Source organism: Somniosus microcephalus, chromosome 28, assembly GCF_052327205.1.
Source record: "Somniosus microcephalus isolate GS21.2 chromosome 28, FLI_Smic_1.0, whole genome shotgun sequence".
NCBI lineage: Eukaryota > Metazoa > Chordata > Chondrichthyes > Squaliformes > Somniosidae > Somniosus > Somniosus microcephalus.
The window spans coordinates 1,077,189-1,103,155 of NC_141014.1; positions in this window are offsets into that span (position 1 = coordinate 1,077,189).

A 25,967-nucleotide genomic window follows, 5' to 3' on the forward strand; every position below is an offset into this window, starting at 1 on the left:
CAGGCAACCTTCCCCTACCTCGACAACGTCACCATCTGCGGCCACAACCAGCAGGATCACGACTCGAACCTCGAGAGGTTCCTGAAAACCGCACAAAAACTCAACCTCACTTACAACGAGGACAAGTGCGTTTTCAACACCATGCACCTCTGCATACTAGGCAGCGTGGTGGAGAATGGGGAAATCGGACCAGACCCCGACCGATTGCGCCCCCTACGGGAGCTCCCCCTGCCCAACACTCCCAAAGCCCTGAAAAGGTGCCTGGGGTTATTTTCTTATTATGCCCAATGGGTCCCCAATTACTCCGACAAAGCCCGCCCCCTCTTGAAAGCATCCTCTTTTCCGCTCTCTGCTGAGGCCCACGCCGCCTTCAAAAGCATTAAGCGGGATATTGAGCGGGCCACGCTACAGGCAGTGGACGAGAACACTCCCTTTCAAGTGGAAAGTGATGCGTCTGACTTTGCCTTGGCGGCCACCCTCAACCAGGCGGGGCGGCCCGTAGCTTTCTTCTCGAGGACCCTCCAAGGGCCCGAGATCAGACACTCCTCCGTGGAAAAGGAGGCCCAAGCCATCGTGGAGGCAGTGCGCCACTGGCGCCACTACCTAGCCGGCAAACGCTTCACCCTACTTACTGACCAGCGGTCGGTAGCGTTTATGTTCGATAATAAACAGAGGGGGAAGATTAAAAATGATAAGATTCTTAGGTGGCGGATCGAGCTCTCCACCTTCGAGTATGACATCATTTACCGGCCAGGGGCCCTTAACGAATCCCCCGATGCCCTCTCACGAGGGATGTGTGCCAGCGCCACCGGGGATCGGCTACAGACCCTCCACAATGACCTCTGCCACCCAGGGGTCACACGGCTGTTCCACTTCATAAAGTCCCGCAACTTACCCTACTCGATTGAGGAAGTTCGGTCTCTGACCAGGAACTGCCGCACTTGCGCTGAGTGCAAGCCTCGGTTCTACCGCCCAGATAGAGCCCACTTAATCAAAGCTACACGGCCCTTTGAGCGGCTCAGCTTAGATTTCAAGGGCCCCCTCCCGTCAGTCGACCGCAATGTTTACTTCCTGAACATTGTGGACGAATACTCCTGTTTCCCATTCGCCTTCCCCTGCCCAGACATGACCAGCGCCACGGTCATTAAATGCCTCAACAACCTGTTCTGCCTGCTCGGTATGCCGAGCTACATCCATACGGATAGGGGGGCGTCCTTCATGAGTGAAGAGCTACGCCAGTACATGCTGTCCAGGGGGATCGCCACGAGCCGTACCACCAGCTACAACCCCCAGGGTAACGGCCAGGTGGAGCGAGAGAACGGGACAGTATGGAAAGCAGTCACCCTAGCTCTAAGGACCAAGGGCCTCCCTATCTCCCGCTGGCAGGAAGTCCTCCCAGATGTGCTCCATTCGATACGGTCGCTATTGTGTACTGCCACTAATGCCACGCCTCATGAACGAATGTTTGTCTTTCCCCGGAAATCCACCTCAGGCGTATCCATGCTGTCATGGCTCTCCACCCCAGGTCCGGTATTTGTACGAAGGCATGTGAGGGGCCACAAGACGGACCCTCTCGTGGAGTCAGTGCACCTACTCCACGCCAACCCCCAATACGCGTATGTCTGGCACGCCGACGGAAGGGAGGACACCGTGTCCATAAAAGACGTCGCCCCAGCCGGTAACGACAACAACCACGACCACAACAACAACAACGATCACAGCAATTCTTACCTACCCACTATCCTTTCATCACCCCTGGAAGAACATCGACCAACGGTGCCCCCACCAACTACCCCTTCAACAACCCTGGCGGCACCCAAGGCAGAGACCCAGGAGGCCACCGGGGACACCCAGCAGACACCCGCGGCACCACAACAGCCACGTTGGTCACAGAGGACTATCAAACCCCCGAACAGACTAAATCTGTAGAAGGGGTGAATGTGATGAAATATGCCATTCATCAGGCACTGTATTCTCTGTGTTTAGTTTAGTTTCAGTTTCATTTCCTTACCTGGATTGTATTGTGTGTAGGGCTCCGCCCATACCTGGCCCCTACTTAAGCAAGCCCCAGCGTATCTCTCAGACAGTACAGCAGATCTCTGGATGAGAGACACTTCTCCAATGTGTATTACTTTCTGAGTTAATAAAAGCCTTGCTTTGTTCCGTTAACATTGAGTCTCGGATTCATTGAGGCACATCAATAGGGGCCGGAGGAGTTTACAGAGATAGGGAGGGTATTAGGGGGCTGGAGGTGGTTACAGATGTAGGGAGGGTTCTGGGCTGGAGTAGGTTACAGAGAGAGGGAGGGTAGTAGGGGCTGGAGGAGGTTACAGAGATAGGGAGGGTTTTAGGGGGCTGGAGGAGGTTACAGAGATAGAGAGGGTTGGAGGGCTGGAGGAAGTTACAGAGATAGGGAGGGTTGTAGGGCTGGAGGAGGTTACAGAGATAGGGAGGGTTGTAGGGGCTGGAGGAGGTTACAGAGATAGGGAAGGTTGTAGGGGCTGGAGGTGGTTACAGAGATAGGGAGGTTTGTGAGGCTTGAGGAGGTTACAGAGATAGGGAGGGTTGTCGGGACTGGAGGAGGTTACCGAGATAGGGAGGTGTGTAGGGCTGGAGGAGATAACAGAGATAGGGAGGGTTGAAGGGGCAGGAGGAGGTTACAGAAATAGGGAGGGTTGAAGGGCTGGAGGATGTTAGAGATAGGGAGGGTTGTAGAGGCTGGAGGAGGTTATAGAGATAGGGAGGGTTGTAGGGCTGGAGGGGGTTCCAGGGATAGGGAGGGTTGTATGGGCTGGAGGAGGTTACAGAGATAGGGAGGGTTGTAGGGCTGGAGGAAGTTACAGAGATAGGGAGGGTTGTATGGGCTGGAGGAGGTTAGAGAGAGAGGGAGGTTAGTAGGGGCCGGAGGAGTTTACAGAGATAGGGAGGGTATTAGGGGGCTGGAGGTGGTTACAGATGTAGGGAGGGTTCTGGGCTGGAGTAGGTTACAGAGAGAGGGAGGGTAGTAGGGGCTGGAGGAGGTTACAGAGATAGGGAGGGTTTTAGGGGGCTGGAGGAGGTTACAGAGATAGAGAGGGTTGGAGGGCTGGAGGAAGTTACAGAGATAGGGAGGGTTGTAGGGCTGGAGGAGGTTACAGAGATAGGGAGGGTTGCAGGGGCTGGAGGAGGTTACAGAGATAGGGAAGGTTGTAGGAGCTGGAGGTGTTTACAGAGATAGGGAGGTTTGTGAGGCTTGAGGAGGTTACAGAGATAGGGAGGGATGTAGGGGCTGGAGGAGGTTACAGAGATAGGGAGGGTTGTGTGGCTGGAGGGGGTTACAGAGATAGAGAGGGGTGTAGAGCTGGAGGAGATTACAGAGATAGGGAGGGTTGTGGGGCTGGAGTGCGGCATCGGCAGCGGGTGGAGGCGGAGCAGCGCGGCAGAGCGACTACAAGAGGCCCCAGAGGCTCAGGTAGGCCTCAGTGCGGCATCGGCAGCGGGTGGAGGCGGAGCAGCGCGGCAGAGCGACTACAAGAGGCCCCAGAGGCTCAGGTAGGCCTCAGTGCGGCATTGGCAGCGGGTGGAGGCGGAGCAGCGCGGCAGAGCGACTACAAGAGGCCCCAGATGCTCAGGTAGGCCTCAGTGCAGCATCGGCAGCGGGTGAAGGCGGAGCAGTGCGGCAGAGTGACTACAAGCGGCCCCAGAGGATCAAGTAGGCCTCAGTGTGGCATCGGCAGCGGGTGGAGGCGGAGCAGCGCGGCAGAGCGACTACAAGAGGCCCCATATGCTCAGGTAGGCCTCAGTGCGGCATCGGCAGCGGGTGGAGGCGGAGCAGCGCGGCAGAGCGACTACAAGAGGCCCCAGAGGCTCAGGTAGGCCTCAGTGTGGCATCGGCAGTGGGTGGAGGCGGAGCAGCGCGGCAGAGCGACTACAAGAAGCCCCAGAGGCTCAGGTAGGCCTCTGTGCGGCATCGGCAGCGGGTGGAGGCGGAGCAGCGCGGCAGAGCGACTACAAGAGGCCCCAGAGGCTCAGGTAGGCCTCACCAATCTCCAATCTCAGGCAAGGAGAGAGGTAAAAAGTATTCAAGGTGTGAAGTCACCACAAAACAGGTAGGTGATTGGTTGGAGTTTTTCTCTCGTTTTAAAACTTTAAGTCTGTGGTTTATAGTTTTTAAGGTTGTTGTGGTGTACCAAGGCCTTTCTGGTGCAGAGTGACTGTTGGTAAACCATTTAACTGGTGTAACTAGAGGGATTGATTTAATTTAAATCCAATTAATTAAAGGGGATACTAGCATCTAAAATCAGGCAGAGGGTGTCCATAACTAACAATAAAAAATTTAATTAATTACATAGAATGGAGCAGGTGATGTGTTACTGTTGCGAGATGTGGGAGCCAGTGAACCCCATTGAGGCTCATGGTGATTACGTCTGTGACAAGTTTCTGCTGCTACAGGAACTCCAGCTCCGTGTTGATGAGCTGGAGTCTGAGCTTCAGACACTGCGACACATCAGGGAGGGGGAGAAGTACCTGGACTCTGTGTATCAGGAGGTGGTCACACCTGTGAAGTTAAGTAATTCAGATGTAGCCCATGGTCAGAGACAGTACGGTGTGACTACGAGTGAGGCAGGTATGGGGATCCAGGAGGTAGAGCTGGAGGAGCCGCAGCCCTTGCTCTTGACCAACAGGTTCAAGGTTCTTACTCCCTGTGGGGACAGGAGCAGGGACTGCAGGGAGGATGAGCAACCTGGCCACAGCACCGTGGAACGGGGGGCCATTCAAGAGGGGGGAGTAAATAGAAATGTTGTAGTGGTAGGGGATAGTATTATTAGGGGGATAGAGAGAGTTCTCTGCAGCCGAGAGCGAGAGTCCCGAAGGCTGTGTTGCCTACCCGGTGCCAGGGTTAAGGAGATCTCCTCTGGGCTGGAAAGAAACTTGCAGTGGGAGGGGGTGGATCCAGTTGTCGTGGTCCATGTTGGTACAAACGACGTAGATAGGACTAGGAAGCCGGTTCTGTTAAAGGAGTGTGAGCAGCTAGGGGTCAAATTAAAAAACAGAACCTCAAGGGTAATAATCTCTGGATTATTACCTGAGCCACGAGCGAATTTGGCTAGGACAAATAAAATTAGAGAGTTAAATGCGTGGCTCAAAGACTGGTGTGGGAGAAATGGGTTTTGCTTCCTGGGAAACTGGCACCAGTACTGGGGCAGGAGGGAGCTGTTCCGTTGGGACGGGCTTCACTTGGCCAGTGCTGGGACTAGAGTCCTGGCGGATCATATAGCTAGGGCTGTAGAGAGGGCTTTAAACTAACTAGTGGGGGGGAGGTTCCTGGAGAGCAAATAATAAAAATGACAACAGAGAAGGTCATAGACTTAGGTAGCAGTGGGGAAATTAAAAACCAGAGCCTGTCAGGAAGGGGCAGAAGGTATGGAGTAAAAGGTAAAGTAATAAAAAGGGCAAAAGCAGGAACTAAGTGTCACAAAACATCTTTGAAAGTTCTCTATCTGAATGCACATAGCATTCGTAACAAAATAGACGAGTTAATGGCACAAATAACTACATATGGGTATGATCTTGTGGCCATTACAGAAACATGGCTGCAGGGTGACAATGCCTGGGAATTAAACATACCAGGTTATTTAACGATCAGGAAGGACAGGCAGGAAGGATGGGGAGGTGGGGTGGCTATGTTAATAAAGGAAGGAATCACTGTAATACAGAGAAATGATATTGGGTCAAAAGATCAGGATAATGAAACAGTTTGGGTGGAGGTGAGGAATAATAAGGGGAAAAAAACACTAGTGGGCATAGTCTATAGGCCTCCGAACAGTTGCAACTCTGTTGGACGGAGTATCAATCAGGAAATAGTTGAGGCTTGTAATAAGGGAGCATCTATAATTATGGGGGATTTTAACTATCATATTAATTGGACAAATCAAATTGGGTAGGGCTGCCTTGAGGATGAGCTCATGGAGTGTATTAGGGATGGGTTTCTTGAGCAGTATGTAACTGAACCGACCAGGGGGCAAGCAACCTTAGATCTGGTCCTGTGTAACGAGACAGGATTAATTAAAAATGTCCTAGTAAAGGATCCCCTTGGAATGAGTGACCATAACATGGTTGAATTCCATATTCAATTAGAGGGTGAGAAGGTTGGATCTCAAACAAGCGTGCTAAGCTTGAATAAAGGAGACTATGAAGGTATGAGAGCGGAATTGAGTAGAGTGGATTGGGAAAATAGATTAAAGGGTAAGACGATACATGATCAGTGGTGTACATTTAAGGAGTTATTTTACAACTTCCAAAAAATATATATTCCACTGAGAAGAAAAGGGTGTAAAAGAAAAGACAGCCATCCGTGGCTAAGTAAAGAAATTAAGGATAGTATTCGACTAAAAACAAGGGCATATAAGGTAGCCAAATCTAGTGGGAGGATAGAGGATTGGGAAAACTTTAAAAGACAGCAAAAAATAACAAAAAGATTAAGAAAGGGAAGATAGATTATGAAAGTAAATTAGCAAAAAATATAAAAACAGATAGTAAGAGTTTTTATAGTTATATAAAAAGAAAAAGGGTGGCTAAAGAAAATTTGGTCCCTTAGAGGATGAGACCGGGAAATTAATGGTGGGAAATATGGAGGTGGCAAAAACACTGAATGAATATTTTGTATCAGTCTTTACAGTAGAAGACAATAAGAATATCCCAACACTGGACAAACAGGGGGCTATAGGGGGGGAGGAGCTAAACACGATCAAAATCACTAAGGAAGTGGTACTCGGTAAAATAATGGGACTCAAGGCGGATAAATCACCTGGACCTGATGGCGTACATCCTAGGGTCTTGAGGGAAGTGGCGGTAGGGATTGTGGATGCATTGGTAATAATTTTCCAAAACTCCCTGGACTCAGCAAAGGTCCCGGCAGACTGGAAAACTGCTAATGTAACGCCCTTATTTAAAAAGGGCAGTAGACAGAAGGCTGGAAACTATAGACCGGTTAGCCGAACATCTGTGGTAGGTAAAATATTGGAGTCCATTGTTAAGGAGACAGTAACAGGACATTTGGATAATCATAATTTAATAGGACAAAGTCAGCATGGTTTTATGAAGGGGAAGTCATGTTTGACAAATGTGCTGGAGTTCTTTGAGGAAGTAACATATAGGGTGGATAAAGGGGAACCAGTGGACGTAGTGTATTTAGACTTCCAAAAAGCATTTGACAAGGTGCCACACAAAAGATTATTGCTTAAGATAAAAAATCACAGGATTGGGGGTAATATTCTGGCATGGATAGAGGATTGGCTATCTAACAGAAGGCAGAGAGTTGGGATAAATGGTTCATTCTCGGACTGGCAATCAGTAACTAGTGGTGTTCAACAGGGGTCAGTGCTGGGTCCCCAACTCTTTACAATCTATATTAACGATTTGGAGGAGGGGACCGAGTGTAACATATCAAAGTTTGCAGATGATACTAAGATGAGAGGGAAAGTAGTGAGTGAGGAGGACATAAAAAACCTGCAAGGGGACATAGACAGGCTAAGTAAGTGGGCAGAGATTTGGCAGATGGAATACAATACTGGAAAGTGTGAGGTTATGCACTTTCGCAGGAAAAATCGTAGAGCAAGTTATTATCTTAATGGCAAGAAACTTGAAAGTACTGAAGTACAAAGGGATCTGGGGGTCCTGGTGCACGAAACTCAAAATGTTAGTATGCAGGTGCAGCAAGTGATTAAGAAGGCCAATGGAATGTTGGCTTTCATTGCTAGGGGGATAGAATATAAAAATAGGGAGGTGTTGCTTCAGTTGTACAAGGTATTGGTGAGACCGCACCTGGAATACTGCATACAGTTTTGGTGTCCATACTTAAGAAAAGACATACTTGCTCTCGAGTCAGTACAAAGAAGGTTCACTCGGTTAATCCCAGGGATGAGGGGATGGACATATGAGGAGAGGTTGAGTAGATTGGGACTCTACTCATTGGAGTTCAGAAGAATGATCTTATTGAAACATATAAGATTGTGAAGGGGTTGGATCGGGTGGATGCGGGGAGGATGTTCCCAATGATGGGGGAAACTAGAACTAGGGGGCATAGTCTTAGAATAAGGGGCTGCTCTTTCAAAACTGAGATGAGGAGGAACTACTTCACTCAGAGGGTGGTAGGTCCATGGAATATGCTGCCCCAAAAAGCTGTAGAATCTACATCATTACATAAATTTAAAACAGAAATAGACAGTTTCCTAGAAGTAAAGGGAATAAAGGGTTATGGGGAGCGGGCAGGAATTTGGACATGAGTCTAGGTTCAGATCGGTCATGGCCCTGTGGGTAGCGGAGCGGGCCCAGGGGCCGTGTAGCCTGATCCTGCTCCTATTTCGTGTGTCTAATTCTGTTAGATTCAGGAGATGGTTCTGTGATAGTAGATTGTCGGTTAGGATCAGATCAGCCATGATCTTATTGAATGGCGGAGCAGGCTCGAGGGGCCGATTGGCCTACTCCTGCTCCGATTTCTTATGTTCTTATGTTCTTAGGAGGTTACAGAGATAGGGAGGGTTGTAGGGGCTGGAGGAGGTTACAGAGGTAGGGAGAGTGGTGAGGCTGGATGGAGGTTACAGAGATAGGGAGGGTTGTAGGGGCTGGAGGGGGTTACAGAGATAGAGAGGGGTGTAGAGCTGGAGGAGATTACACAGATAGGGAGGGTTGTGGGGCTGGAAGAGGTTACAGAGATAGGGAGGGTTGTAGGGGCTGGAGGAGGTTACACGGTGGCATAGTGGTTAGCATTCTTGCCTCACAGCGCCAGGGACCCCGGTTCGAATCTGGCCTCGGGTGACTGTCTGTGTGGAGTTTGCACATTCTCCCCGTGTTTGCGTGGGTTTTCTCCGGGTGCTCCGGTTTCCTCCCACAGTCCAAAGATGTGCGGGTTAGGTTGATTGGCTAAGATAAATTGAGCCTTAGTGTTAGGGGGATTAAATACGTGGGGTTACGGGGATAGGGTGGGATATGTGTTGGTGTAGGGGTTACGGGGATTGGGTGGGATATGTGTCAGTGCAGGCTCGATGGGCTGAAATGGCCTCTATCTGCACTGTGGTGTTTCTGTGATTCTGTGTGGTTGCAGAGGGTGCAGGAGGTTACAGAGATAGGGAGGGTTGTAGGGCTGGAGGGGGTTACAGAGATAGGGAGTGTTATAGGTTTGGAGGAGGTAACAGAGATAGGGAGGGTTGTAGGGCTGGAGGAGGTTACAGGGATAGGGAGGGTTGTACGGGCTGGAGGAGGTTACAGAGATAGGGAGGGTTGTAGGGCTGGAAGAGTTTACAGAGATAGGGAGTGTTGTGGGGCTGGAGGAGGTTACAGAAATAGGGATGGTTGTAGTGGCTGGAGGTGATTACAGAGATAGCGAGGGTTGTAGAGGCTGAAGGAGGTTACAGAGATAGGAGGGTTGTAGGGGCTGTAGGAGGTTACAGAGATCTCAGATGGTTGTCGGGCTGGAGGAGGTTACAGTGATAGGGAGGGCTGTAGGGACTGGAGTTGGTTACAGAGATAGAGAGGGTTGTAGGGCTGGAGGATGTTACTGAGGTAGAGAGAGTTATAGGGGCTGGAGGAGGTTACAGAGATATGGAGGGTTGTAGGGGCTGGAAGAGATTACTGAGATAGAGAAGGTTGTAGGGGCTGGAGGAGGTTATAGCGATGGGGAGGTTTGTAGATGTTGGAAGAGATTACAGAGATAGGGAGGGTTGTAGAGGCTGGGGGAGATTACAGAGATAGAGGGGGTTGTAAGGGCTGGAGCAGGTTACTGAGAGAGGGAGGGTTGTAGAGGCTGGAGGAGATTACAGGGACAGGGAGAGTTGTAGCTGCTGGAGGAGATTACAGAGATAGGGAGGGTTGTAAAGGCTGGAGGTGGTTACAGAGATAGGGAGGGTTGTAGGGGCTGGAGGAGTTTACAGTGATAGGGAGGATTGTAGATGCCGGAGGAGATTACAGAGAGAGGGAGGGTTGTAGAGGCTGGAGGAGATTATAGTGATAGGGAGGGTTGTGGGGCTGGAGGTGGCTACAGAGCTAAGCAGGGTTTTAGTGGTTGAAGGACGTTACAGATATAGGGAGGGTTGAAGGGTTTGGAGGAAGTTACACAGATGGGGAGGGTTGTAGCGGCTGGAGGAGGTTACAGAGACAGGGAAGGTTGTAGGGCTGGAGGAGTTTACAGAGATAGGGATGGTTCTGAGGCTCAAGGAGGTTACAGAGATAGGGAAGGTTGTAGGGCTGGAGGAAGTTACAGAGATGGAGGGTTGTTGGGCTGAAGGAGGTTACAGAGGTAGGGAGGGTTGTAGGGCTGGAGGAGATTACAGAGATAGGGAGGGTTGTAGGGCTGGAGGAGTTTACAGAGATAGGGAGGGTTGTAGGGGATGGAGGAGGTTACAGAGATAGGGAGGGTTGTAGGGGCTGGAGGAGGTTACACAGATAGGGAGGGTTTAGGGGCTGGAGGAGGTTACAGAGATAGGGAGGGTTGTAGGGCTGGAGGAGTTTACAGAGATAGGGATGGTTGTGAGGCTGGAGGAGTTTACAGAGATAGGGATGGTTGTGAGGCTGGAGGAGGTTACAGAGATAGGGAGGGATGTAGGGGCTAGAGGAGGTTACTGAGATAGGGAGGGTTGTAGGGGCTGGAGGTTACAGAGTTCAGGATGGTTTTAGGGCTGGAGGACATTACAGAGATAGGGAGATTTGTACATGCTGGAGGAGATTACAGAGATAGGGAGGGTTGTAGAGGCTGGGGGGGATTACAGAGATAGAGGGGGTTGTAAGGGCTGGAGGAGGTTACTGAGATAGGGAGTGTTGTAGAGACTGGGGCAGATTACAGAGGTCTCAGAGGGTTGTAGAGCTGGAGGGGTTTAGAGAGATAGAGAGTGTAGTAGGACTGGAGGAAATTACAGAGATAGAGAGGGTTGTAGAGTCTAGAGGAGATTACAGTGATAGGGAGGGTTGTAGGGGCTGGAGGAAGTTACAGAGATAGGGAGGGTTGTTGGGCTGGAGGAGGTTACAGAGATAGGGAGGGTTGTAGGTGCTGGAGGAGTTTACAGAGATAGGGAGGTTTGTGAGGCTCGAGGAGGTTACAGACACAGGAAAGGTTGTAGGCCTGGAGGAAGTTACAGAGAATGAGGGTTGTTGGGCTGACGGAGGTTACAGAGATAGGGAGGGTTGTTGGGGCTGGAGGAGATTACAGAGATAGGGAGGGTTGTAGGGGCTGGAGGAGGTTACAGAGATATGGAGGGTTGTAGGGCTGGAGGAGTTTACAGAGATAGGGAGTGTAGTAGGGGCTGGAGGAGGTTACAGAGATCGGGAGGGTTTTAGGGGGCTGGAGTAGGTTACAGAGATAAGGAGGGTTGTAGGGCTGTAGGAGAATACTGAGATAGGGAGGATTGTAGGGCTGGAGGAGGTTACAGAGATAGGGAGGGTTGTAGAGGCTGGTGGAGGTTACAGAGATAGGGAGGGTTGTAGGGCTGGAGGAGGTTACAGAGATAGGGAGGGTTGTAGGGACTGGAGGAGGTTACAGAGATAGGGTGGGTTGTAGGGCTGGAGGAGGTTACAGATATAGGGAGGGTTGTAGGGACTGGAGGAGGTTACAGAGATATGGAGGTGTGTAGGGCTGGAGGAGATTACAGAGATAGGGAGGGTTGTAGGGGCAGGAGGATGTTGCAGAGATAGGGAGTGTTGTAGGGTTGGAGTAGGTTAGAGAGATAGGGAGGGTTGTAGAGGCTGGAGGAGGTTATAGAGATAGGGAGGGTTGTAGGGCTGGAGTGGGTTACAGAGATAGGGAGGGTTGTAGGGTTGGAGGGGTTTACAGAGATCGGGAGGGTTGTAGCGCTGGAGGGGGTTACAGGGATAGGGAAGGTTGTACGGGCTGGACGAGGTTACAGCGATAGGGAGGGTTGTAGGGCTGGAAGTGGTTACTGAGATAGAGAGTTTTGTAGGGGCTGGAGGAGGTTTTAGAGATAGGGAGGATTGTAGGGCTGGAGGAGGTTACAGAGATAGGGAGGGTTGTAGAGGCTGGAGGAGGTTACAGAGATAGGGAGGGTTGTAGGGCTGGAGGAGATTACAGAGATAGGGAGGGTTGTAGGGCTGGAGGAGATTACATAGATAGGGAGGGTTGTGGGGCTGGAGGAGGTTCCAGAAATAGGGAGTGTTGTGTGGCTGGAGGAGGTTACAGAGATAGGGAGGGTTGTAGAGGCTGGAGGGGGTTACAGAGATAGGGAGGGTTATAGGGCTGGAGGAGGTTACAGAGATAGGGAGGGTTGTGGGGCTGGAGGAGGTTACAGAGATAGGGAGCGTTGTCGGGCTGGAGGAGGTTACAGAGTTAGGAAGTGTTGTGGGGCTGGAGGAGGTTACAGAGTTAGGAAGTGTTGTGGGGCTGGAGGAGGTTACAGAGTTTGGAAGTGTTGTGGGGCTGGAGGAGGTTACAGAGTTAGGAAGTGTTGTGGGGCTGGAGGAGGTTACAGAGTTAGGAAGTGTTGTGGGGCCTGGAGGAGGTTACAGAGTTAGGGAGCGTTGTAGGGCTGGAGGAGGTTACAGAGTTAGGAAGTGTTGTGGGGCTGGAGGAGGTTACAGAGATTGGGAGCGTTGTAGGGCTGGAGGAGGTTACAGAGTTAGGAAGTGTTGTGGGGCTGGAGGAGGTTACAGAGTTAGGCATTGTTGTGGGGCTGGAGGAGGTTACAGAGATAGGGAGGGTTGTGGGGCTAGAGGAGGTTACAGAGTTAGGAAGTGTTGTGGGGCTGGAGGAGGTTACAGAGTTAGGAAGTGTTGTGTGTAATGATATCAACAAATAGTGATGGTACTTGCCTGTTTGATTATGATGCCTTACCAGCATGTTTGCATGTATTGATTGCTTGTGCCTGACCAGCAGAGGGCATGTGACCGAGACAAGCAAGGCAGTTGAATTTAGTTTCAGTTTCATTCTAGATGCATCACTCGCATGATGTCTCCTGTAAATGCTGTTAACTGAGTTGAACATACTTTAGATAAAAAGTCATTCTCTTTCATAAATATCTCGTCATTGAACCCACAAACAAATCAATACATGGTGTCAGAAGTGGCTGAAAGAGATGAAGAGAAAAAATCTGAAGTTAAATCAGCTCTCCACAGATTAGCAAGCCAAAAGAGAACATAGTTACTTACCATTAGAGAATAGCTAACGAAATGAAAAATGGAAGGTTTACTCCCACCGGTGACGCTTCAGTTGACAGGTAATGTGGCTGAAAATTGCAGGAGATTCAAACAACGTGTAGAGTTGTATTTAGCGGCAATCGGAGCTGACGAGAAAAGTGATAATAAGAAATCGTCAGTGTTCTTACATGTCGTGGGTGATGAAGCGCTGGAGGTGTATAATAACTTCACATTCGCTGCTAATGGAGACAAAATGAAGCTAGATAAAATAATGGAACAGTTTGAGGCCTACTGCATACCTAAACGTAACGTGACATTTGAGAGGCACAGATTTTTCACATGTGTACAGAAAACGGGAGAGACTATTGATCAGTATGTGACTGAACTGAGAAACAGAAGCAAAACGTGTGAATTTGGGGGACTGACAGACTCGCTGATAAAAGACAGACTGGTGTGTGGTATTCCAGATAATGGTCGAAGGGAAAGACTGCTAAGAGAGCAAGATCTAGACCTGGGAAAAGCCATAGCACTGTGTAGGGCTACAGAGACTGTGAAGTTGCAGGCAAAGGAGCTGTTCAGTGACAATAGCTGCAACGTGGATGCAGTGAGAATGAACGGATACAAACTGTTTAACAAAAAGAGCGCCAATGTGAAAAAAGAGGCGTGGCCAGCGAACAAAAATGAAAGGGGTAATCGAAAGTCATGTAGTCGATGCAGTACACAGCATCCACCAAAAAAGTGTCCAGCATATGGTAAAACATGCAATAGTTGCAACAAGAACAACCATTATGCCCGTTGCTGTAAGAACCAAGCACAACAAAGCAAGGTCCATACAGTAGATGAAAGCGAGATAGATGAACTCAATGTAGATGTTGTGTCTGAAAACAAAGAAGAAAAAAGAGACTGGATGTTGACACTATAAGTGAATGACATACATATTCCATTTAAATTGGATACTGGAGCACAAGTTAATGTGATATCAGAGACTGATTTTAAGAAAATTAGACCCAGACCAAAGATACATGGAATAAAAGTGAAAGTGACAGGATACTCAGGTACTGATATACCAGTGAAAGGAAGATGCATTGTCAAAGTGACACACAAGGACAGAGAGCACACGCTAGCATTAATCGTGGTACCAAAGGATGTGCAAGCCATACTAGGTTTAAAAGCCTGTGAGAGACTGAACCTGGTAAAGAGAGTCCTCGTTGTGGAAAGCGAAGGAGAGACAGTCTATGATGAACTGAATGTTGCGTACACACCGGGTAAGCTGATGTATACAGCAGACACGTTGTCCAGAGCTGTTGACCCAGGAGAGCCCGCAAACACAATGAAAAGACTGATGTACAAGGCAAAAGACAGTGGAACTGACTTCTACCAGAGCATGCTTGTATACCGCACAACGCCGCTCGAGTGTGGTAAGTCACCAGCCCAACTCCTGATGGGACGTCGGCTAAGGTCAAACCTACCCATCCCGGAGAACCTCCTGAAAACAAAAGAGGGGGAGAAAGTGAGGAAGTTCAAAGAACAACAGAAAGAAAAGCAAAAGTACTACTATGACAGAGGAACACAAAACCTACCTGAACTCCACACTGGTGACCAAGTAAGGTTGAAAGACAAAACAAACACATGGACTCAGAAGGGAATTGTCCTGAGTGAAGTTCAACCAAGATCATACACCATTCAGACAGATGAGGGTGCTGTTCTGAGAAGAAATCATCGCGATCTTCTCATGGGTCCAGCCACAGCAGGTCAAGAGACTGATACTGTTGAACAACCTGATCACACAGCTGAGAACCAATCATCTAAGGCAACAACTCAGATTCAAGGACAATCAATCAGAAAATCCTCAAGACACGTGAAGCCTCCTGAGAGGCTCATTGAGCAAATTTAAGGACTATTGTTATAGAAGGAAGTAATGTTATCTTATTCTTTCTTCAAGTTCTAGTGTATTGACATATTTCATGTGAACACACAAAGCAAGGTTAAAAAACCTTGATCATGATAATGATAATGTAAGTTCATTAAGTGTTACAGTTAAAATGCAGATTAATACAAAGAAAACATGTTGTTAGTTAAAAGTAAAATACTTTTGTTTTAAGAAAAGGAGATGTAATGATATCAGCAAATAGTGATGGTATTTGCCTGTTTGATTATGATGCCTTACCAGCATGTTTGCATGTATTGATTGCTTGTGCCTGACCAGCAGAGGGCATGTGACCGAGACAAGCAAGGCAGTTGAGTTTAGTTTCAGTTTCATTCTAGATGCATCACTAGCATGATGTCTCCTGTAAATGCTGTTAACTGAGTTGAACATACTTTAGATAAAAAGTCATTCTCTTTCATAAATGTCTCGTCATTGAACCCACAAAGAAATCAATACATTGTGGGGCTGGAGGAGGTTACAGAGATAGGGAGGGTTGTGGGGCTGGAGGAGGTTACAGTGATAGGGAGGGTTGTGGGGCTGGAGGAGGTTACAGAGTTAGGAAGTGTTGTGGGGCTGGAGGAGGTTACAGAGTTAGGAAGTGTTGTGGGGCTGGAGGAAGTTACAGAGTTAGGAAGTGTTGTGGGGCTGGAGGAGGTTACAGAGTTAGGAAGTGTTGTGGGGCTGGAGGAAGTTACAGAGTTAGGAAGTGTTGTGGGGCTGGAGGAGGTTACAGAGTTAGGAAGTGTTGTGGGGCTGGAGGAGGTTACAGAGATAGGGAGGGTTGTAGGTCTGGCGGAGATTACAGAGATTGGGAGGGGTCTGGGCTGGAGGAGATTACAGAGATAAGTGGGGGAGGCCATCGAGGGATTTGAAAACAAGGATGAGAATTTAAAAATCGAGGCATTGCCGGAAGGAAGAATGAGGCAAGGCAATATGAAATAAATGGTACCATTTTAAAGGGGGTGCAGGGACTGAGAGACCTGGGGTGCTTTTGCACAAATCTTTACAGTAGAGGGACAATTTGAGAAGGCTGTTAAAAAACCATACAAGATCAGTGACTTTACAAATAGAGGCATAGAGTAGAAAAGCAAGGAAGTTATGCTAAACCTCCAGCTGGAGTATTGTGGGCAATTCTTGGCACCACATTTCCGGAAGGATGTCAAGGCCTTGGAGAGGGTGCAGAGGAGGTTCACTACAATGGCACCGGGGATGAGGGACTTCAGTTATGTGGAGAGACTGGAGTTGTTCTCTTTAGAGTAGAGAAGGTTAAGAGATTTGATAGAGTTGTTCAAAATCATCTGTGTTGTACCATTCTATGAATCCTCTAGAATCAGCTCTGAAACCCTCATCCCTGCCTTTGTTACCTCTAGACTCGACTATTCCAACGCACTCCTGGCCGGCCTCCCACATTCCACCCGACGTAAACTTGAGGTCATCCAAAACTCGGCTGCCCGTGTCCTAACTCGCACCAAGTCCCATTCACCCATCACCCCCTGAGCTCACTGACCTACATTGGCTCCAAGTTAAGCAACGCCTCATAAGAACATAAGAACATAAGAAATAGGAGCAGGAGTAGGCCAATCGGCCCCTCGAGCCTGCTCCGCCATTCAATAAGATCATGGCTGATCTGATCCTAACCGACAATCCACTATCACAGAACCATCTCCTGAATCTAACAGAATTAGACACACGAAATAGGAGCAGGATCAGGCTACATGGCCCCTGGGCCCGCTCCGCTACCCACAGGGCCATGACCGATCCGAACCTAGACTCATGTCCAAATTCCTGCCCGCTCCCCGTAACCCTTAATTCCCTTTACTTCTAGGAAACTGTCTATTTCTGTTTTAAATTTATGTAATGATGTAGATTCTACAGCTTTTTGGGGCAGCATATTCCATGGACCTACCACCCTCTGAGTGAAGTAGTTCCTCCTCATCTCAGTTTTGAAAGAGCAGCCCCTTATTCTAAGACTATGCCCCCTAGTTCTAGTTTCACCCATCATCGGGAACATCTTCCCCACATCCACCCGATCCAACCCCTTCACAATCTTATATGTTTCAATAAGATCGCCTCTCATTCTTCTGAACTCCAATGAGTAGAGTCCCAATCTACTCAACCTCTCCTCATATGTCCATCCCCTCATCCCCGGGATTAACCGAGTGAACCTTCTTTGTACTGACTCGAGAGCAAGTATGTCCTTTCTTAAATATGAACACCAAAACTGTACGCAGTATTCCAGGTGCGGCCTCACCAATACCTTGTACAACTGAAGCAATACCTCCCTATTTTTATAATCTATCCCCCTAGCAATGAAAGCCAACATTCCATTGCCCTTCTTAATCACTTGCTGCACCTGCATACTAACATTTTGAGTTTCGTGCACCAGGACCCCCAGATCCCTTTGTACTTCAGTACTTTCCAGTTTCTTGCCATTAAGATAATAACTTGCTCTACGATTTTTCCTGCCAAAGTGCATAACCTCACACTTTCCAGTATTGTATTCCATTTGCCAAATCTCTGCCCACTTACTTAGCCTGTCGATGTCCCCTTGCAGGTTTATTATGTCCTCCTCACTCACTACTTTCCCTCCCATCTTAGTATCATCTGCAAACTTTGATATGTTACACTCGGTCCCCTCCTCCAAATCGTTAATATAGATTGTAAAGAGTTGGGGACCCAGCACTGACCCCTGTGGAACACCACTAGTTACTGATTGCCAGTCTGAGAATGAACCATTTATCCCAACTCTCTGCCTTCTGTTAGATAGCCAATCGTCTATCCATGCCAGAATATTACCCCCAATCCCGTGATTTTTTATCTTAAGCAATAATCTTTTGTGTGGCACCTTGTCAAATGCCTTTTGGAAGTCTAAATACACTACGTCCACTGGTTCCCCTTTATCCACCCTATATGTTACTTCCTCAAAGAACTCCAGCAAATTTGTCAAACATGACTTCCCCTTCATAAAACCATGCTGACTTTGTCCTATTAAATTATGATTATCCAAATGTCCTGTTACTGTCTCCTTAATAATGCACTCCAAAATTTTACCTACCACAGATGTTAGGCTAACCGGTCTATAGTTTCCAGCCTTCTGTCTACTGCCCTTTTTAAATAAGGGTGTTACATTAGCAGTTTTCCAGTCTGCCGGGACCTTTGCCGAGTCCAGGGAGTTTTGGAAAATTATTACCAATGCATCCACAATCCCTACCGCCACTTCCCTCAAGACCCTAGGATGTAAGCCATCAGGTCCAGGTGATTTATCCGCCTTGAGTCCCATTATTTTACCGAGTACCATTTCCTTCGTGATTTTGATCGTGTTTAGCTCCTCCCCCCCTATAGCCCCCTGCTTGTGCAGTGTTGGGATATTCTTGGTGTCCTCTACTGTAAAGACTGATACAAAATATTCATTCAGTGTTTTTGCCATCTCCATATTTCCCACCATTAATTTCCCGGTCTCATCCTCTAAGGGACCAACATTTACTTTAGCCACCCTTTTTCTTTTTATATAACTATAAAAACTCTTACTATCTGTTTTTATATTTTTTGCTAATTTACTTTCATAATCTATCTTCCCTTTCTTAATCAATCTTTTTGTTATTTTTGCTGTCTTTTAAAGTTTTCCCAATCCTCTATCCTCCCACTAGATTTGGCTACCTTATATGCCCTTGTTTTTAGTCGAATACTATCCTTAATTTCTTTACTTAGCCACGGATGGCCGTCTTTTCTTTTACACCCTTTTCTTCTCAGTGGAATATATATTTTTTGGAAGTTGTAAAATAACTCCTTAAATGTACACCACTGATCATGTATCATCTTACCCTTTAATCTATTTTCCCAATCCACTCTACTCAATTCCGCTCTCATACCTTCATAGTCTCCTTTATTCAAGCTTAGCACGCTTGTTTGAGATCCAACCTTCTCACCCTCTAATTGAATATGGAATTCAACCATGTTATGGTCACTCATTCCAAGGGGATCCTTTAGTAGGAGATTTTTAATTAATCCTGTCTCGTTACACAGGACCAGATCTAAGGTTGCTTGCCCCCTGGTCGGTTCAGTTACATACTGCTCAAGAAACCCATCCCTAATACACTCAATGAACTCATCCTCAAGGCTGCCCTGCCCAATTTGATTTGTCCAATTAATATGATAGTTAAAATCCCCCATAATTATAGATGTTCACTTATTACAAGCCTCAACTATTTCCTGATTGATACTCCGTCCAACAAAGTTGCCACTGTTCGGAGGCCTATAGACTACGCCCACTAGTGTTTTTTTCCCCTTATTATTCCTTACCTCCACCCAAACTGTTTCATTATCCTGATCTTTTGACCCAATATCATTTCTCTGTATTACAGTGATTCCTTCCTTTATTAACATAGCCACCCCACCTCCCCTTCCTTCCTGCCTGTCCTCCCTGATCATTAAATAACCTGGTATGTTTAATTCCCAGGCATTGTCACCCTGCAGCCATGTTTCTGTAATGGCCACAAGATCATACCCATATGTAGTTATTTGTGCCATTAACTCGTCTATTTTGTTACGAATGCTACGTGCATTCAGATAGAGAACTTTCAAATATGTTTTGTGACACTTAGTTCCTGCTTTTGTCCTTTTTATTACTTTACCTTTTACTCCATACCTTCTGCCCCTTCCTGACATGCTCTGATTTTTAATTTCCCCACTGCTACCTAAGTCTATGACCTTCTCTGTTGTCATTTTTATTATTTGCTCTCTAGGAACCTCCCCCCCACTAGTTAGCTTAAAGCCCTCTCTACAGCCCAAAATTCTCATCCTTGCTTTCAAATCCCTCCATGGCCTTGCCCCTCCTTACCTCTGTAACCTCCTTCAGCCCCACAACCCCCCAAGATCTCTGCGCTCCTCCAATTCTGGCCTCTTGTGCATCCCTGATTTGAATCGCTCCGCCATTGACGGCCGTGCCTTCAGCTGCCGGGGCCCCGAGCTCTGGAATTCCCTCCCTAAACCTCTCTGCCTCTCTCTCCTGCTTTAAGACGCTCCTTAAAACCAACCTCTTTGACCAAGCTTTTGGTCACCTGCCCTAATATCTCCTTATGTGGCTCGGTGTCAAATTTTGTTTGATAATCACTCCTGTGAAGCACCTTGGGACGTTTTAGTTAAAGGCGCTAAATACAAATTGTCATGGTGTCAGGGAATTGAAGGTTAATGTGCACTTAGCAATAATTGGGAGATAAATTAAAGGGGCTTTAAAATATAATTGTGTTTGTTTATTTCACTGCCTGTGAAGACTTCTTTTATTAGTTATGAAAAGCTGTGGGACTGAGGGTCAAATCGGGTAACGGGAAGGCCATTGGCTGTCTGATTGGCTGTTGGACTTGTTGGGCAGCCAATCTTCTTCTTAGGCAGTCCCTCAGAACCGAGGATGACTTGCTTCCACATTAAAAATGAGTTCTCAGGTGACTGATGAGTCCAATGCGGGACCTATAGTCTCTGTCACAGGTGGGGCAGACAGTGGTTGAAGGGGCGGGTAGGTGGGGTGCTTAGGTTGACATGCGCTCCTTGCGCTGCCTGCGCTTGGCTTCCGCTTGCTCTCAGCAAAGAGACTGGAGGTGTTCGTCGCCTTCCCGGATGCTTCTCCTCCACTTTGTGCGGTCTTGGGCCAGGGATTCCCAGGTGTCGGTGGGGATGTTACACTTTTTCAAGGAGGCTTTGAGGGTGTCCTTGAAGCGTTTCCTCTGTCCACCTGGGGCTCTCTTGCCGTGCCGGAGCTCCGAGTAGAGCGCTTGTTTTGGGAGTCTCGTATCGGGCATGCAGACAATGTGACCCGTCCATCGGAGCTGATCGAGCATGGTCAAAGCTTCGATGCTGGGGATGTTGGCCTGAGGAAGAACACTGACGGATGGGGATGCTGGCCTGAGAAGAACAATAGCGGGAGTGGGGGGGGCGGGGTGGTGGATCCTTTGGGGGTGGGAGGTCATGTGATGAAAGCTCCCTCAGAGTATGTCCAATCATATCTGGTTCCCCCCTTTTACTGGAAGGCTTCTGGTCAGGACTGGGTCTAACACCTCCTCCCACAGTCGAATTGCCTGCTGGGGCTGACGTGCAGAAAATGGTGGTTTTCCCAACCCCCCCACCTTTGGACTGAGGGTTCGGACCCCCCGAGGCAGGTTCAGTACCCTCGGAGGAGGGGGGAGAGGGCGGGGATGAGAGAGAGTGCTGGCTGGGTCAGTGCCCTGGGACCTCGGGAATGTGAGGTGGAATGTGGCCCATCAGCATTTCCAACCTGCTCAGCGAGATTATCTCTCTCTCTCTCCCCCTCTCCCTCTCCCTCTCTGCCCTCGGGGCTCAGGGAGGATCTTGTCCATTCTCCCCTCCTCGGTAATCAAGGGAGGCAGGGAGTGAGAGAGGAGAGAGGATTAAAGAACAGGGAGTGAGGGGGAGTTTGAATTAACAATTCGTATTTGACTAACTTGATTGAGTTTTTGATGAAGTAACAGAGAGGGTGGATGAGGGCAGTACAGCTGATGTTGTGTATATGGACTTTCAAAAGGTGTGTGATAAAGTACCACATAATAGGCTTGTTCGCAAAATTGATCCCTTAGGATAAAATGGGCAGTAGCAGAATGGCTATGGCACAGAAACGGAGAGTTGTGGTGAATGGCTATTTTTCAGGCTGGACAGAGGTATAGAGTGGAGTTCCACCGCTGTTTTTGATAAACATTAATGACCTGGACTTGGGGTGTACAGGGCACAATTTCAAAATTTGCAGATGACACAAAACTTGGAACTGTCGTAGACAGTGAGGAAGATCGTGATAGACTTCATATTTGACCCTGAAATGAGCTTCTGACCACATATCTGCAGCATAACTAAGACCGCCTATTTCCACCTCCGTAACATCGCCCATCTCCGCCCCTGCCTCAGCTCATCCGCTGCTAAAACCCTCATCCATGCCTTTGTTACCTCTAGACTTGACTATTCCAACACACTCCTGGCTGGCCTCCCATGTTCTACCCTTCGTAAACTTGAGGTCATCCAAAACTCGGCTGCCCGTGTGCTAACCCACACCAAGTCCCGTTCGCCCATCACCCCCTGTGCTCGCTGACCTTCATTGACTCCCGGTTAAGCAACGCCTCAATTTCAAAATTCTCATCCTTGTTTTCAAATCCCTCCATGGCCTCACCCCTCCCTATCTCTGTAATCTCCTTCATCCTCACAACCACCCCCCGCCACCCGCCCCCCCCCCGAGATATCTGCCCTCTTGAGCATCCCTGATTATAATCGCTCAACCTTTGGTGGCTGTGCCTTCTGTTGCCTCGGCCCTAAGCTCTGGAATTCCCTCCCTAAACCTCTCCACCTCGCTACCACGCTTTCCTCCTTTAAGACGCTCCTTAAAACCTCCCTCTTTGACCAAGCTTTTGGTCACCTGCCCTAATATCTCCTTATGTGGCTCGGTGTCAAACTTTTTGTCTTAAAATACTCCTGTGCAGCGCCTTGGGACGTTTTACTATGTTAAAGGCACTATATAAATACAAGTTGTTGTTGTTCAAGAGGACATAGACAGGCTGGTGGAATGGGTGGACACGTGGTAGATGAAATTAAACATAGAGAAGTGTGAGGTGATATATTTTGGTAGGTAGAATGAGGAGAGACAATCCAATCCAAATGGTACAATTTTAAAGGGGGTGCACGAAGAGGGAGACCTGGGGGGGGGCACAAATCACTGAAGGTGGCAGGACAGGTTAACAGAACAGTTAATGAAACATATGGGGATCCTGGGCTTCATAAATAGAGGCAGAGAGGACAAAAGCAAGGAGGTTATGCTAAACCTTTATAAAGCACCAGTTCGGCCCCAGATATTATGTCCAATTCTGGGCACCACACTTTAGGAAGGATGTGAAGGCTTTGGAGAGGGTGCAGAAGAGATTGACCAGAATGGTTCCAGGGTTGAGGGATTACAGTTACGTGGATAGACTGGAGAGGCTGGGGTTGTTCTCCTTAGAGCAGAGAAGGCTAAGAGGAGATTTGATAGAGGTGATTAAAATCATGAAAGGTTTCGAGGGAGTAACTAAAGAGAAACTGTTCCCAATGGCGGAAGGGTCGCTAACGAGAGTTCACAGATTGAAGGTGATTGACAAAAGAACCCGAGGCGACAGGAGGGGAAACGTTTTAATGTAAAGTGTGGTGAGGATTTGCAATGCGCTGCCTGATTGGGTGGTGGATATCGATTCAATAGTCGCCTTCAAAAGGGAATTGGATAAATACTTGAAGGAGAAAACATTGCAGGGATGTGGGGAACGAGCGAGGGGAGTGGGACTGACTGGGTTGCTCTTCGAAAGAGACGGCACAGACTCGATGGGCCGAATGGCCTCCTTCTGTGCTGGACTATCCTATGATTCTATAAAGAACAAGGTGTGAAAGAATGAAGGAGCAGCATCGAGGCAGCATAAAAGAGTAAGAATGTAGAGGGCTAAGTGTACGAAAGAGTTTGTGAATTGATTAGAGTGGGATGCCGAGAGAACAGGGCAGGGAAAGAGTTTCTGGGTTTGAGTCATGGAGTTATAACGACACAGGAGGCGGCCATTTGGCCCATCGAGTCCGTGCCGGCTCTCTGTAGAACAATCCAGTCAGTCCCATCCCCCGCTCTATCCCCGTATCACAGCAAGTGTATTTCCCTCAAGTGCCTATCCAGTCTCCCCTTGAAAACATTGAGTGTCTCCGCTTCCACCACTTCCGTCAGCAGCGAGTTCCAGGTCCTCACCACTCGCTGCGTAAAAAAGTTTTTCCTCACATCCCCCCTGTATCTCTTGCCCAAAACCTTAAATCTGTGTCCCCTAGTCCTTGTACCATCAGCCAATGGGAACAGCCTTTCCCCGTCTAGCCTATCCAAACCCGTCATAATCTTGTTCACCTCTATCAAATCACCCCTCAACCTCCTTTGCTCTAATGAAAACAAATCCAGCTCCTCCAACCTGTCCTTGTAGCTAAGATCCCCCATTCCTGGAACCATTCTGGTAAATCTCCTCTGCACCCTCTCTAGGGCCTTCACACCCTTCCTAAAGTGTGGTGACCAGAACTGGACACAATACTCCAGTTGTGGCCCAACCAGCGCTTTATAAAGGTTCAGCATAACTTCTCTACTTTTGTACTCAATACCTCTATTTATGAAGCCCAAGATCCCATATGCTTTGCTAACCACTCTCTCAATATGTCCTGCCACCTTCAGGGACCTATGCACATTAACTCCCAGGTCCCTCTGTCCCTGCACACTCTTTAAAACTGTGCCATTAAGTGTATACTGCCTCTCCCTGTTCCTTCTGCCAAAATGCATCACCTCACACTTCTCTGTATTAAATTCCATCTGCCACTTGTCTGCCCATTCTGCTAGCCTTTCTATGTCCTGTTGCAGTCGATTGGTATCATCCTCACTGTTTGCCACACCCCCAAGTTTGGCGTCATCGGCAAATTTAGAAATTCTACTCTATATATCCAGGTCATTTATATATATCAAAAAAAGCAGTGGCCCCAGCACTGACCCTTGGGGAACATGACTCACTACCATCCTCCAATCTGAAAAACAGCCATTTGCCACAACTCGCTGTTTTCTGTCCTTAAGCCAATTCCTTATCCAAGCTGCCACTGACCCACCTATTCCATGAGCCTCAATTTTGTTAACCAGCCTTCTATGTGGTACTTTGTCAAACGCCTTCCTAAAATCCATGTAGACAACATCCATTGCATTCGCTTCATCAATCCTCCCTGTTACTTCATCAAAAAATTCAATTAGATTAGTCAAACATGATCTTCCTTTTGCAAACCTGTGTTGGCTCTCCTTAATTAGCTTAAACCTCTCCAAGTGCCTGTTAATTTTTTCCTTGATTATTGTTTCTAAAACTTTACCCACCACTGATGTTAAACTGACTGGCCTGTAGTTACTAGGATTGTTCTTGCACCCTTTCTTGAACAATGGTGTCACAGTGCTAACCACTATGCCACCGTGCTGCCTACGGTGTCACCGTAGGCAGCACGGTGGCATAGTGGTTAGCACTGTTGCCTCACAGCGCCAGGGACCCGGGTTCGAATCCGGCCTCGGGTGACTGTCTGTGTGGAGTTTGCACATTCTCCCCGTGTTTGCGTGGGTTTCCTCCGGGTGCTCCGGTTTCCTCCCACAGTCCAAAGATGTGCGGGTTAGGTTGATTGGCTATGATAAATTGACCCTTAGTGTTAGGGGGATTAAAATATGTGGGGTTACGGGGATCGGGTGGGATATGTGTCGGTGCAGGCTCGATGGGCCGAAATGGCCTCTATCTGCACTGTGGGGTTTCTGTGATTCTGTGATTTGCCACTTTCCAATCCTCAGGCACCTCCCCCGCATCTAGGGAAGATTGGAAAATTATGGCAAGCCCTTCCGCTATCTCCTCCCCCAATTCCCTTAGCAACCTGGGATGCAAACCATCTGGACCAGGCAACTTGTCCACTCTAAGCATACCCAACCTTTCTAGTACATCCTGTCTATCAATTTTCACCCCTTCCATTGCTTCTACCTTTTCCACTTAGACCGATATTTTGTCAGCATCCACCTCCTTAGTAAACACAGATACAAAGTACTCATTGAGTATTCTAGCCTTGCCCTGCGTCTCGAAGCATATATCACCTTCTTTGTCCCTAATAGGCCCCATCCCGCCTCTTACTACCCGCTTACTGTTTACATGCCGGTAGAAGATTTTTGGGTTCCCTTTTATGTTAACCGCCATTCGACTCTCATATCCTCTCTTCGCCAATCTTAGTTTCATCTTTACTTCCCCCCTCAATTTATTGTATTTGTTCTGGTTCTACCTTGAAGAATTCACCTGACATGCATCGTACACACTCTTATTTTGAGTATAAGGAAATTAAGAAGGTGGGAGAGATTGTAGGTGGATTAGTGACAGCGAAAGCAGGG